The 16,211-nt window shown below is 34.8% G+C and overlaps 1 protein-coding gene across 1 annotated transcript in view; it reads right to left on the bottom strand.

Moving 5' to 3' along the window:
- LRP1B (LDL receptor related protein 1B) overlaps positions 1-16,211 on the bottom strand; it is a 1,816,022-nt gene that overhangs the window by 315,727 nt on the left and 1,484,084 nt on the right. The gene's annotated exons all lie outside the window — the stretch shown is intronic.

Consider the following 16,211-nt stretch of genomic DNA (forward strand, 5'->3'; position numbering starts at 1 on the left):
ACAAGAGGACATACTACAGATGAAAGAAGTTGGGCCTTTGTGTTTTATGAACATAGTTTGATTTTTGACCTCAAGTTGACTAATCTTTCAACACCTCAACTACTTCACTGGAAAATTGAAATAGTAATAATTGCTGTGTTGGGGATAATGATATCAAATGCAGACTAAATTTTGGTTACCCACTAAATGGCAGCTATTATTAAAAACCTTTTGCCTGGTTGGTATGGCTCAGAGATTGAGCATACAGTCATGCTCCACAAGGTCCCAGTTCGATTCCCCGTCAGGGCACATGCCCAGGTTGGGGGCCAGATACCCAGTGGGGGGCATGCAGGAGGCGGCCAGTCGATGTTCTTTCTCATCGATGTGATGTTTCAATCTCTCTCTCCCTCTCCCTTTCTCTGTCTCTGAAATCAATAAAGAATAAAAAAATTAAAAGAAAAAACCTTTCAAGAAGCAGCTCAAATACACAAAGTATTGTTATAAAAATTTGTAAATTTTTTAGAGCATCAGAATAAACGCAGCTTGTCACTGTCTCTGGTTCCTTACATAACACCTCAGATACCCTCTGCCGCAGCTGGCTCTAGAACTCATGACCAATGTTTTTGTGTTGTTGTTGTTGTTTTTTGCTGCAGTTAATGTGATAAACATTTATGTAGGCACAGTGTCCTTGCCTCAGGCCTGTGCCAAGAGCCTCCGACAACTCCCTAAGATGATAGAAAATGAATGACCCATGAATCAAATTTCTGACCAAGAGAAACGAGCCAGCAGAAATAGGTGTCTCCTTTTCTCATTATTCACCTCTGAACTATCCTAAAGTGCAATTGCTGTGGCATCTCTGAAGATCTCGGGAGGTGAAGCAATCCATTGCTCTTGGTACGAAGAAGCTGCCTGTTCTGTAGCATGCTTCTATGTACATTCTCACCCTCCTTTCGTCCCTTCTCCTGTTCCCTCACTACTGCTACTACTGCTTCCTGGGATTGAATGCCTAATAAGAAATCACAATATAAATTCTCGTCTCAGTGTCTCTCTCTCTCTCTTCTTTTTTTTACAAATCTGGACAGAGATTAATGTTTACACATTTTTTTTTTTTTTTTTGTCTATCTGAATGCAACTTCTGCTGTCATTTATTTTGAATTGTTTTTTTTTTAATTGACTCATAAAGGAAACTCAGTTATCAGAAGAAATAAAATGTAATTCAAAAAATATATACAGTGAAACTAAAACAATACTGTCAAATTATAATTAAAATACTATTACCCACAAAATTGTAGTCTGAGTTCCCTCTTCTCCACCCTTCTCTACCCTCCCACTGTCCTTCCCCCCCGCCACCTTCCTTAGAAATGGAGTGTCACAGGGTTGTTAAATATTACTAGTAATATACTCAATCTTTTCTCTAAATTAATCAGAGGATTGAAAAAGCATTAAGGATAGAATGACTTTTCATACTACATCATTAACTTTAAATTAATGCTGTGTCTGTGTACCACCTGATATCAATGATAAGAGTCCTGTATGTGGGAGAAATGTGCCAGGCAACATGAAGACAACTTTGTAATGAGTCCTACACAAACACTCCTGCAAATTCTGAAACAGGTGAAAGAGATCCAAACTGAGTTCAATACACACACACACACACACACACACACACACATAGATGATAGATAGATAGATAGATAGATAGATAAATAGATGATAGATAGAAGATAGATAGATAGATAGATAGATAGATAGATAGATAGATAGATAGATAGATATTCTCATTTGGTACATATTTGATTTTACCTTGTGTAAATTTTCTTTTATTTTTATAGTAGCTTATAATGGTAAATCCTAATTTTGACTATGGGCAAAAATCAACTGGGAGCTTCAAAACTGAGACCCATGCCTCATTCAGGAACACTGATTTAGATTGTTCTTGGGTGGGTCTCAGGTATTACAAAAACAAACAGAAAAAACCCACAGAAAAACTCCCCAGGAGATTCAAATGTTCATTTGGTATTAAGAAAGCCTGCTACCTCTTCAAATATATTATTGATAAAATTATTCTGGGACATTTATTTGTCATTCAACTAACAAACCCTTTAATGTCCCTACCATTCTGCAGCCCCAGGGGGAGATGTTTGGTCACTTGAGTAGGCTCAGCTTTCTGAGTTTGCCAATAGAACCAGGTGACATGATTTGCTCCTGTGTCCCCACTGTGCTCTGCTCCAGCTCCTAATCCTGGAAATAAACAACTGGGTACTTTAGTTGTCCAGGTCTGAGGTGATCATGTCAACAGGAAAATTACTGATTATACAAATATGCAGCTGCTACATTAATGGTCATAGGATTCTGTTTGAATCTTGTTGGAAATATTAGCCTGAGTGTTCAGTACTGCTTGTGTTTGACAGGTCTCTCTTCATGAATGTAACTATGCAGTGTTACTTTCAATATATACCTTTAAGTAACAGTATTTACATTTCTCTCCATTTGTTAATATTTTTTCTTGACCTTTAATAATTACACTATAACTCAGCTCATGTATCTTACTAACTTCACTTATTATAAATATCAACTTGTCCTTTTACTATTTTAATTACCTAATTAAAATTATTAAGTATATTTTATAAGTTGATGGCTAACCACATTTCTTTTTAATTTTTATCCTTACCCGAAGACATTTTTCCATTTTTGTTCAGATAGAGTGGGGAGAGGGAGAGAGAGAGAAATACTGATGTGAGGGAAACACATTGACTAGTTGCCTCCCACACAACCCTGACCAGGTACAACCGTACAACTGAGGTATGTGCCCTTGAATGGAATTGAATCCGCAACTCATTGGTCTGCAGGCTGATGCTCTAACCGCTGAGTTATACCAGCCAGGGCCTAACCACATTTCTTTTGATGATCTGTTAGTATGCACTAGTAGGGATTATTTAGCATTTTTATTTTCATTAGCTTTTATATGTTCTCAAAACTCCTCATGTAAATAAAATATCTCATTATGTTAGCTTTTTAAGTATCAGGGCGACACAGACATCTGGTTATCCTGCTAACCAGTTTTGTTCCTTCCAACTAAATAAAAGTACAATATAAATGGGTTGTCCCCTCCCAGCTGGTGTGGCTTAGGGGTTGAGTGTCAACCCATGCACCAAGAGGTCACTGGTTCGATTCCTGGTCAGGGCACATGCTCAGGTTGTAGACCTGATCCCCAGTAGGGGGCATGCAGGAAGCGGCCAGTCAATGTTCTCTCTCATCGATGTTTTTATCTCCCTCTCCCTTCCTCTCTCTTTCTAATATCAATACAAAAGTAAAATAAAATAAAATAAAATAAAAAATAAAGCGTTGTCCTTAATATCTTAGCTTCTGGGAAGCTCTAGAATAAACTTAAGCTTTTGTTATTTATTTATAGTTTTATTGTACATGAACTTTTATTGTAAATGAGTTAAATCATTTTTAAACAGTTGAAATAGTAACTAATTATTATTATTATTTTTTTATCCTCCCTCGAGGACATTTTATTTTTTGATACTTTGTTCAGATAGAGTGGGAAGGGGAGAGAGAAAGAGAGAGAAACATCGACATGAAAGGGACACATCGAGTGGTTGCCAACCACACGACCATCCAGGGCTGGGGACAAACTGCAACCGAGGTACGTGCCCTTAGCGGGAACCGAACCCGGATCTCTCCAGACCGCAGGTCGACGCTCTATCCGCTGAGCCAAACCTGCAAGGGCGTAACTAATTATTTTTAATCAGTCTGCTGGCATTCCAAATGTTTTCAAAGGTCAAACACAGAAAGAAAAATTTCAAAATATTACCTGAAACTTAAATTCATGTTGGTTTTTGTACTTGTGAAACTAATAAGAAATACATTAAAATCAATACAATACAAAATCAAAACAATACAAAGAACTAATCAGGAATTCAAAGAACAGAAACATTCATGTAAGAAAATTCAGAATTTCCTCAATTTAAATATGAAACTTTTCAAGCAAAATTAATTTGGAAGATATATGCTAATTTGTGTGCATGTGCATGTGTGTGTGTGTGTGTGTGCGCGGGCGCGCGCGTATGTGTGTGTGCAGAATGGCTTTCCTTACCTATCTGCTCTTTTCACCTTCGTATATGAATTTCGACAATGAGGCTGGTGGGACAGGTGGCTGATTGTGCTTTGAAAATTCTGTCTGATGCCCCAAAAATTGAAAGCTTCCAAGAAATATTAAATCAATCCATCACTATCAGTATCACATTCTGAAAGGACACCTGTTATTTTCTGGGTGAATACACTAGTTGCCCTGGATACTGACCACTATTCTTCTTGAGGAATGCTTCTTTTTTGAGAGACCGGCTTCAGTAATACTTTAATTTACATGGCTAACCAAGCTGAACCATCACTGAAATGTATGTGGATTTAAATCAAAGGGATTGTGTTAGAAATAAACACCATCAACTCCACTGCAATAACAATCTTATCTTACCAAATAGGAATATCAGTTGTATAGACTTCAGAAAGTTAGCCTGAATGGCTGAGGCCTTCAAAATCCTTAAGCTTTGATTTGATCTTTTTTTTTTAAGCTGTGTATTTTTTTTCATTTTATTCAGGGAAACAATTTTATAATTTCTTTTTTAGCTTATTCATTCATTTACATAAACTCATTGCTTCAGGAAATATTTGCTGAATTCAGTAATGCACTGGAATGTGGGCTACTTGATTTTGAAGATACAAAGATGAAAAATAAAATTCTGCTTCTTTATAGAAGAGACAATGAGATACTTTCTAATATATTCTAATTGAACTAATTCATGTTTATACAAAAGTATATGTGTGTTGTAAATGCAGTTACAACATTTTTAATTTGGTTTATTTTTAAATTTGCTTTATTTAAGGGCAGGTTTATAAGATTTAGAATGTATTCCTAAATATTGCCAGATACTAGGTTGCATGTAACAGTTACTTTAACTTCTAAAAATACCCACTGTGAGACAGAAACTATTAGTCCTATTTTATAGAAAAAAGAAAATCTAAGACATGAAAAGTTTTTTGTTTTGTTTTTTATTTCCCCTAGTTTATTAAATGCATGTCAAGAATCTGAGTTTCAATTTTATGTCTTTCTCCACAATGGAACTGTATTTATTTCTGCCACATCATACAGCTTCTTGAAAAGCTGAATGTTCTCATCTGATGCTAAAACCATCTACATGATTAAAATAACCAAGATATAGCACTGTCTTATTGGGCATCTTAATGCATAAAAAAATGAGTCCAGAGGCTATTTTAATTTAGTTCCACATAACCAATGAGAGAGTAATAAAAATTGTGAGTTGGAAAATAATTTTAAAGCTAAATCAAAATGCAGGAACTGCAAAGGAACATATCTCCATAACCTACAGGCACAGACGACAGTGCTGAGATGTCCAGAGGAAAGAGGGGCAGGGCCTGGGTGGAGGTGGGCAAAGGGAACGAGGAGGGGGGATGGGGACATCTGTGATAATGTCAATAAGAAATAAAGTTAAAACAAAAATATTAAATTAACTGCTGAAAATCACAAATCTCTTGTCTCCAGAGTCAGAAATTAAAACAATTTCATCTAACGCCAATTTCAGATAACATTTACCCGTCTTATTTTCTCTCGCTTAGGCACCTACATTTGACATTGTCCTGATAGTATATGCACCGTATGGGTTCACTCTGTGATAACATGTACACATCATAGTTACAGATGATAAAATGTAGACAATGCAATCCACCATCATATTTTCACAACCTTCATTTTCTTAGGTGGAAGAATGGTTTTACAATGTCTTTGGCTCCAGTAAATCAAAGCACACCATGACTGGTGCTCAATAGAAGCAGTCTCCTTTCTCTGAATGTGCTATTTTTGTTTGATTGTAAGGTAGGGGGTGGGTAGGAGGGGTTGGCTAGGGAATTCAGTGGTCAGAAAGCAAGAATTTAGAAGTCCTGCAATAAACAGGGAAGATATATATAATGAACTGTATGAGACTCAGCCCAACTTTCAAATGTCCTACATGACAATCACAAATGTGAAACCTTTTTTATAATTATCTTAATCAAGAAATTACTTCATATATATATGCACAAAAATATTATTTTACAGAGATTTACTATCCACTTCTTATTTTTGAGGGAACACAATATCTACATCTATTGAGGAATTACTTCATTTTGTTTAGAATGTTATCAAGAACTCATTGCCAGTTTTGAAAATCACGTCACCCCAGCGAGCACTACTGCTAGTGTTTGACTTTCCAGCACAACTGATGCGAGTCTGCTTTCAGTTCGTTGCATTCGTGATGATTCGGTGAATAAGTGAAAACTCTAGATTAATTCCTCATGTTTTCTCTTTTACTTTTGTGTATTTACACGTGGAGTATGTCCAATTTTTATTATAACTTAGTTTATATATTTCTTTTATATTATAACAGGTATTAAATTGAGTTTTAAAAACCTATATGACAGATACTAATTTTATTCTAGAATAGGAATGAGGATGTTGCAATTTTTTAAAATAAATAAAAAGGCATTGGCTCTAAGAGAGAGTAAGAAACTATAATTGGTGTTAGATATTAGACATAGAACATTAGAAATTAATGTAGTCTTTTTCGGCCTTAGTTTCCTAATCTGTGATGCAATATTGGATCGCTCTAGTTAATGATGCAAAAAAATTCCATTCAATGATCTTTTTATTGACTGCTCATGTTGATGTTATTTTTTAAATTAAAAATAAATAATTAATTAAATTGAAGTGTTTTATATATATATTTTTTAATTAAAACCACAATGTGTTTTATTTGGTTATAGGATATGGCTTTGACTTGGCCAAGTAATTCAAACTTACATTGTCAAAAATTTCACTTTTCCAGGTGTTAAAACCTATTTGCAAGTTTCAGAGTTCAGGCCCCTGTAGGTTTTATATCATAATTAAAACTATATTATATAAAAAATAGTAGCACAGACATATATAGATTAGATGGATAGATTAGATACATAGATTTCTTGATTAATTTATGAGATACAATAATTTATTCCATAAGTAGAGAGGAACTATTTAGCCCATTAAAAGTAGAATATCAAATATCCTTGTAGTTGATCTTATTTATAATTAAGACTAGCCAACAAACAAACAAACTTCATTTCCTATTGTTACTCAAAAAATTCATGTCACTAGAGTGCATTTATCTAGGAGACAGATTACCTGCATCCTTCTCATTCTAAAGATAAGTTTTAGACTTAGTATTTTGGCCTGGGAATGTACTCTGAAGCAAAAAACAAAAACAAAAACTTTGGACAAAGTTTCTAAAAGAATGTCAGCAGTAAGAAACATCAGCAATTTCAATCTCTAGGAACATGAACAGCTCTTTTGAAAACTTTGTGTCACTCAGGAGCAAATTCCTTCCAAGAAATGATTAACACTCCCAGGGTAACTGCAGATAGAAAGGCTATAATCAGGTTGTCTTAGCCCCTGTCAACATTAGTTATTGTTTCTGCTATTGGGACAATAGAAATGACGGATACAGAACAAATAAAAATGAAATTATTGTCCATTTTTCCCCCTAATGAGTAGATTACCCACGAGTATTCTACAAATATTCTAAACGAAGAATGTTTTCTCAATGCATTTATACTTAGGGCCACCACCCAAGTTAATGTAGTATTTTAAATGAGAAAATCCAGACATTTATTGTATTTTTATGAGTAGAGGTCAAATTAAAATTGTGTATGATTCTATTTTATTATGACCTCATTTTAAGATAAAATAGAAAATTAAAACCAAACTGAGTTTAACAGAAAAAAGTAAACCTAGGAATGGATTTGTTAAGCTACAAATTAGCTTTAACTAAAATAGAAAAGGTAAAATATATTTTTAAAAACATTTTTTGTTTTCCCTTTTGATGTTTGAAAGGCTGTTTCCCTCATCTGCTGATTAGTAATGGGTTCTATAATATTTCTATAACAAACTAAGTGACTTGTAAATAGTATATCAGTATTTTCCAGATCTCTACAAACACTTAAAAGCCTGTGGCACACCATTTAGAAAAAAATGGTTTTCTGATAAGAACAAAGCTACATACTTGTTTTCCATTTGGAAGATGTATAATGTACATGAACATATTAAAGTCTTTAAGATTTAATGTAGTAATTAAGCCTATCAGACTTTACTCAAATCAGAGTTCAAAATGTGCTTGAATACAGCTTAATTCTTCTGTACATTAAGTGCAGACAAACTTTTCAAACACACTTTGGGAGAGCAATAGCACTGTACTGAGTTTATGGGCTCACAATACCTGCATTTACAAAAACCTCTCTAAACTTTATCAATTAACTTAAATATAAACTGCTTCCTATTCATGAAAGAAGATACACTCTCAAATATTTTAGCTTGGGATGTCTAGCTTCTTTCTAATCTGCCAACTCCCCTGGAGATTTCTCTTTTCTTAAAATTGTTCTCTATTATTGTCTGATTCATCAAAAATTACAAAATACACAGCTGTACAAACAAACTGCTCCTTTCTGTAATTATTATTTCTCTGGTTACCCCTTTATATTGTATTATCGCAGTACTTTTGACATTGTAAGTTGAACAGTGTTTTACATTTCTTCTTATATTTCATCATATTTAAGTTTTTCATAGAATCTTTAAGCCTTCATAGCTATACATTTTACTTTCTAAATATCATTCTTAAAAACTTAGCTCCAGCCCTGGCCAACTTGGCTAAGCAGTTAGAGCGTCGGCCTGCGGTCCGGAGAGACCCGGGTTCGGTTCCCGCTAAGGGCACGTACCTCGGTCGCAGTTTGTCCCCGGCCCTGGTCGGTCGTGCGGGTGGCAGCCACTCGATGTGTTCCTTTCACATCGATGTTTCTCTCTCTCTCTCTCTCTGTTCCTCTCTCTCCCTCCCACTCTACCTGAACAAAAAATAGAAAAATGTCCTCAGGTGAGGATTAAAAAAAAAAAAAAGAAAAGAAAACTTAGCTCCACAGTTTTATACATCTTTACAGTGCCTTGTAAAGTGCATTACAAAATGTAAAAATAAAATTCATTATGTTGGGTCACTAACCAATATATATTTATATGTATATGTGAATTAAATGAATATATATCAATTACTGCAGTATGGTTTCTCAAGGTGAATAAAATAGGATTGAGAAATGAGAAAAATAATAAATACACACACACACACACAAGGGCCCTGAATAGAGAGATCAACTAAGATTAGAATTAACTGAACTCACTACATGTGCATTTTTCAGATAAGAGGGTTGTAGCTTCTGTGAGGATTTAGGAAAAAATATGATCCAAAGGCATTCTTTGATTTCCAACTCTTCAACTTAACTGTACGGGTAGAAATCAAATTAAAGATTGATATTGGTGATACTTTTATCCATACAAATTAATTAAAAAGGCAAAAATGTGGAGTGCAAAGTCCTGAATAGATAATATATTAGAAAAAAATGGTCTACTTTTTAATAGTTATTAGAAAACGGAAGTTTTTAGAGTTTTTGAGATTTCTATAGTAATTTGCTATATTTCCAGATATTTATTTTTAGCATACATGGTATCTTTTTCTTCCCAGAGAAATATCTTCTTTTTAAATCTTTAAATATAAGTCAGATTGCATCTTTAGTGTTTCCTAAAGATACCAAGAGATGACCTAGCTTCTCAGTTGCACTGTCTGTCTCAAAGTTCTATGGTTATCTTAGTAAGAGATTATAGAAACAACGGATCGACCACTAATATAGGCAATTGAAAATATAATATAATAAGTATTCAGCAATTCAGATCAATTAAAAAATGTAATACAGTAAAAACTATATGTCCTAGTTATAAAGTCATGACTAAAAGATATAAATTAGTGGGGAAACTTATGGCACTGCTAATGAGACTGTGTCATAGCAACCACTTCATCCTGACTCCTAGCAGAACAGTGAGATAACTTGGAACCCAGAGACATACACCAAAGATAATAAAGTCAGAGAACATAAGATTGAGAATAGAAGTTGACTCTTATTATTACTGGGGATTGGGTTATAACTGCACCCACAAAAATAAATAAGTAAATAAATATTTCAGTGCTTCCTTTGCATTTCAAATTAAAATGGTCACATCTATGTATGTAAAGAGGATCATCTAACTGAACAATTTTCCTGGACTATACTATTATTAAAAGGAATAAAAATATAGAGAACACCCCCTTTTTTCTTTTTCTTTTTATTGATATTAGAGAGGGAGAGAGAGATAGAAAAATCAATGAGAGAACATTGATTGGCCACCTCCTGCATGCCCCCCAGGGGGATCAGGCCCACAACCAGAGTGTGTGCCCTGACCAGGAATCAAACCAGTGATGTCTTGGTGCATGGGTCAATGCTCAACCACTAAGCCACACTGGCTGGGCCACCCCCTTTTTAAAAATAAAGGTTAACTCTACTCTTAAAACCTATAGGGAAATGAGATTCAAATTGTTTCTTTAATTTTATGAGAGACTTGCATTATATCTTTTTTGTACAAAAGTATTGCAAATAGTAAACTAACTCAAAGTAGGTCCTGTTGATGCTGAAAAAAAAAAAAAAGACAATTTTTATCAAATATTTGAAAATGTCTCAGAGAGTGAAAAAAAAAAGCTAATATGTTTGTTTATTCAGAAGACTGAATTGAGCTCTAAAGACATTATTCATAAGGAAATATATTTTGTCTTAAAAAGTGCTTAAAGCTAGAACAAGTTGCTTCATCAAGTAAGTTGCTTCATTAAGTGAAATAAAAAATTAAAATAATTAAGTTGTCATTAAAAAAATCATTTGTCAAAAATGATAGTGTAAAAAGTGTCCTTTATTAGGTATAAAAACAAATAATAGCAATATTCAACACAAATAATGTTCTATAATTTTGCAAAAATTAGTAGAATTGTGAGTTCAGAGAGGTAGAAAAGATATCTACTTTTTGAATTCAAAGGTTATATTCAAAAACAATTACTGTTATCCTCAAATCTGTCCTTATTCTGCAAGACCATAAATTCATGCACAAGCTGCTTTTTAATAAATGGGACCTATATTGAACAGTGTGACTAGTTTATTGTGCTAATATCCTGTTTCACCGTGGACCTCAACAATGTTTGTTGCACAGCCTTGAAAAGAAACAAAAGAAAAAATCCACTCACAAGCCAATATTCATTGAGACCAGGCTACTTCCACTCATTACATTAGACAAAAATATTGTTCAATTCATCTTTAAGTATGGGATTTGTTACTTAGACCTAAAAATCACTATCTTGCAAGAAAGGATTATGAGAAAGAAATATTATTTTAGGCTTTAATTTAATTTTGTTTGAGAAGGGAGTAGAGAAAGGTACAGTTTTGTAAATAATCTATTAAACCTTTTTTTGCATTTACCTAAAGTTTTTTATTTTCTTTATTATAATGATTTATATGAAAGTAAGGTATATGTAATAATGGAAAATGCTGAATTTTCTGAATATGGTTCTACCTCACATGCATTAAAAGAAAGAAAAGACACAAATGAAAACCGTGTTATGTCAGGATTTGATTTTATCTATAGTGAAAGAGCACATATTTTTCTATCCTAGCTGTTCAAGTAAAATAGAAGAATTTCCGAGGTGTTCAATGTGCTTTTTATTAAGTAAAAACTGTATCTATTTGATTAGAACAGAATTGTACAGAATGTTTGTTTTTCAAACACAGAAAGAAACAGAAGCTACTTGAGACTATATAACTTTGAAATCTTCAATGTATTATAGTTTTATAGTCCCTAGATTCATTTTTATTAAAAGCCAGATGATTGCGGCACAGGGACTTTACCAAACTTGGTGATGTTCATATAAGCAATTAATAACCAAAGTAAGATTTAAATTCAGTATTCCACTTAAAGTATAATTTTGTTGTTGTTAATCTGCACATGAAGATATTTTTCAATTGCTTTTTAGAGAGAATGGAAGGGAAGGAGGGACGTGGAGAGAAAGAGAAAGAGAGAAAGAGAAACATCGATGTGAGAGAGACACATAGATTAGTTGCCTCCCACATGCATCCAACCAGAGCCGAGAGGGAACCTGCAACCCAGGTACAGGTGCCCTTAACCGGAATCACCTCCTGCGACCCTTTGGTGTGCGGGCCATTGTTCTAATCACTGAGCCACGCTGGCCAGGGCTAAAAATATAATTTTAAAAGATTAAATAAACTTCTAACTCCCCATTACAGCATTTATTTTATAATCTTATCTTTAACAAAATTAGATTACATAAATTTAATAAATATTAACTCCCAATCTGTGTTAAGAAGTAAACATTTACTTTTCTCTAATTGCACAATTTCTCATGTACCTAAACAATAGGAACAGAATATGAAGGCAAAAGAAATACTAAAAGCTAAAGGAAAATCCTCAGGTAACATGGGCCATAAAAGAGGTGTTATGCTGTCTAAATCTATGGAATACCTCTTAAATCGTTTTAGACAAAAGGTTGCAGTAGTGTCCTTGCAACGATGGTGGAGTTAGATGCTGATCATTGTCTTTAGAAATAGTGTTGATGACTCTACCTCCAAATGATTAACTTGTCTTAGCATAATTAAGAGGAATACATAAGGAGCACTTTTATGAAGAATATGCAGAAGTCCTATGTGTTTTTTAGAATACAGCTATAAATTGGGGCAGTGTGTCACTTGGAACGAGAAGTTGTTTTCTTCCTCATCAGTCACTAAGGGTCTTGAAATGTGTGTCAAAGTAATGTGATGTGTGCTGACAAGCTGTGGATCCTACTTTGTAAAGGAGACAATCCACGTGCTTTATTAAGTAAATCACTAGAACCTAAGATTGTATTAGGTAGATGTTCATATTCAATAGTAAGTTAAAATATTCACTTGTGCAAAGGATATAAATTATAACATAATAAAGACAGATGACTGACAAGAAGAAACACATTTACTGTTGGTTGCATGGCATGTGGAAGTGGCCATACACGTACACTTAGCTGGGTGTGATTTTCCAAAAAAAAACACTTCCAAGGACAGCACCGTGGTGACAGGGCTGGCTCTCAGGGAGACCACAGGTGGCAAAACCCTGTGTATGCCATGCGCATGCTTCAGGGGCTCCTAAGCATCCAACTCTGTGCCTCATTTCCTTCATCAGTAACATGGAAATTATCGTAAAAATGCCTACCACAAAGGAATGCTATGAAAATAAAGTAAACTATAAGGTGCTGAGTACCGTATCTACAGCACCACTCATATTCAGTGACTGCTAGTATGATCGGTAGGTTGCTCTCTCTCAGAAATTTTAAAAAATGAAAAAGAATAATGAAGAAAGTCTTTAAAACAGTGAATAAATCCTTACATAAAATTTTGCAAAAACATTTAAAAATTCATTCCTCATTTTATTAACAAAACTATTATCTTTCTTTTTAATTAGAATTCATATGAATATAAAAATAAGGAAATCTAGAGGCATGTAAGAATGCAATAAACTTAACAATAATTTCTCAATTTTAAGGTCTAACCAGATTTCTTTTTCTTTTTAAATACTTTTATTGATTTTGAGAGAGAGAGATAGAAACATCAATAAGAGAGAAACGACAACTGGCTGCCTCCTGCACCCTGGTGGGGATCAAGCCCACAACCAGCCGTGTGCCCTGACCGGGAATTGAACATGCAACATTTCAGTGCATGGGGACGCCACCCAACCAACCAGACCACACCCGCCAGGGTGGATTTTTTTTTCTTCTTTAATAGTCATTTAATTTCATTAAAAATAGTTTTGTTGATGTTTTAGAGAGGAGGGGAGAGGGGGCGAGAAAGAGAAACACTGATGTGAGAGCAGAACACTGAGCAGCTGCCTCCTGCACGCCCTCCACCTGAAATCGCGCCACAACCCAGGCATGTGCCCTGACCAGGAACCCAACCAGCAATCTCTAGTCCATGGGATGGTGCCCAACCAACTGAGCCACAGTGGCCAGGGCCGGATTTCTTTTTCTTGATGGTAAAGCTGATTTATTCGAGAAGTAGAGGAAAAGGATTATGTAGTTCTAAGTTTGAGGTAAAGTGGGTGAATAACCTTTAAAGTCATGTTCTCTCCTTGCTGTTTCATCCCTACAGGACAGAGGTTTATTCCAGCTGTATCAAAATATAATTGATGTGTAACACTGTATAAGTTAAAAGTATTCAGTGTAGTGATTTAAAGTGTCTAATCTGCAAAATATATACATACTGCACCTCACACAGATTTTTTATGGTGGTGAGAACTTTTAAAACATACTTTCTAGCAACTTCAAATATACAATACAGTATTGTAAACTATTGCCAGCCAGAAGTATCCTGCATTGGGCAGGGATGGAAAATGAGTTAGAATCATAACTAGGCTTATTTTCTTAATGTCAAAACAAGTCTATTAAGTTATATTAAAGATAGCTGATTACTGGACCACCTAGAGGAGCCATATATAAGAACAGGTGGCGGGGGAAGGAAAGCAGGTGTATAAAACTAAGACAAAGTGGACCTAGGGTTGTTATGAGGAGTTCCATTGCCTCTATCGGAACATACTAGAAAATGATACCACACTCATTTGGATGACTTACCTGATTGTCTTTTCAAAAGTATTATCCAGTAGCTTCATTTGGAATTTCTTCTGTAGTCTGAGGCACATACTTTCACACTCTATCTTCATAATAACCCTGACATTTTTCTCAGTAATTTGCATATTGAAAAACCATAATTTATAAAGACTACATAATTTTCCTAAGGTCATGTCATCTTTAATTAGAAAAGACAAATCAAGAATTTATTTATGCATGTTAATCCTCACCTGAGGATATTTTTGCACTGATTTTTAGATAGAGTAGAGGGAGGGAAGGAAATGGAGAAACATGGATGAGAGAGAAACACATTGATTGGTTTTCTCCTGCACAACCCTAACCAGGGCTAGGGACCAAACCTCAACCCAAGAACATGCCCTTGACCAGAAATCAAACCTACAACCCTTAGTCCATGGGCTGATTCTTTAACCACTGATCCAAACCAGCCAGGGAAAACCAAGAATTTAGATAGAATTGTTTGGTCAGTTACTGCTTTTAGCACAAACTGAACTCACCAGGACTTAGCCACATTATTTCAATGTTCCTTAAGCTTACAACTGTCCTCTGTCAGTGCTACTCACAGTAGCCACTCCACAATTATGAGATACCTGCACTAGAATGTAAATAAATGTGCTTTGTCCTTCAAGAACTCACACACACACACACACACACACACCTATTTATCTATACACACACATACATACACATATATGTATACATACATTTAGTTGCCCTGGGATAAATATTTGTATGTGCCTATATAATAGAATTGAATTAAACAGTGTGCTAAAGATGTAGATTAGGTGTTATGCCTAATCTACATGCCTATATGCCTATTTCTGTATATACCGTATGTCTGAAATACGGCCACACCTATTCATCCACATATTCTCTAAGTTGACTTGAGCATTATAAGGCACTACTGTCATTGTGATAGAGAAAATACGGCTCATAAAGATTTGTATATTTACCATGTGGCCCTTAAAGGAATAAAGTGGAGGAGTGAGAACTTCAGCATGATTTGCCCTCTGGCATGCACGGGGGTGGGGCAGTGGGGTAGATTTCTCCTGTGGTGTGACTACCCAGATCTTACTCTTCTGAATGCCTGAGTTCTTCCAGAGGCTAAGGGCTACTGTCCTCACAGGGTAAGGGGAGGGCACTGGACTTTTACCATTCCACAGACCCTAACAACTACTGCAAGGGCTCTTCAGGGGCAGGATAAAGACCCTTCCTCTAACATTTTGTTGGGAAGCCAGAGAACGGAGACAGAGAACAAGTCTGACTATGAAAGAATCCCTCTCTTTTCAAAGCTTAGGTTGCTTTGAGGACCCAAACACAGACACAAGATCATTTCAGTATTTTCTAATATTATTTTAACTTAGGTAACTTATGAACTTCATTTCACATTTCAAAAAATTATACATAAAAATGAAGCTATGCAAATCACTCTGACAATTAATTAAAAATTAATTAACAATTCAATTGATAACTAGGAAACATCAATTACTATTTCTCCAGAATAAAGTTCATGTGAGTCAAACTGTCTCTATGCTAGCAAATGCACTTGAAGTTTTCAAAAGATTATCCACAGTATTATTTTTTTCACTGAATCTATTATTTAATTGGATTGGTTCAATAACTAAC

This window comes from Molossus molossus, unplaced genomic scaffold (assembly GCF_014108415.1).
Source record: "Molossus molossus isolate mMolMol1 unplaced genomic scaffold, mMolMol1.p scaffold_m16_p_11, whole genome shotgun sequence".
In the NCBI taxonomy this organism is placed as follows: domain Eukaryota; kingdom Metazoa; phylum Chordata; class Mammalia; order Chiroptera; family Molossidae; genus Molossus; species Molossus molossus.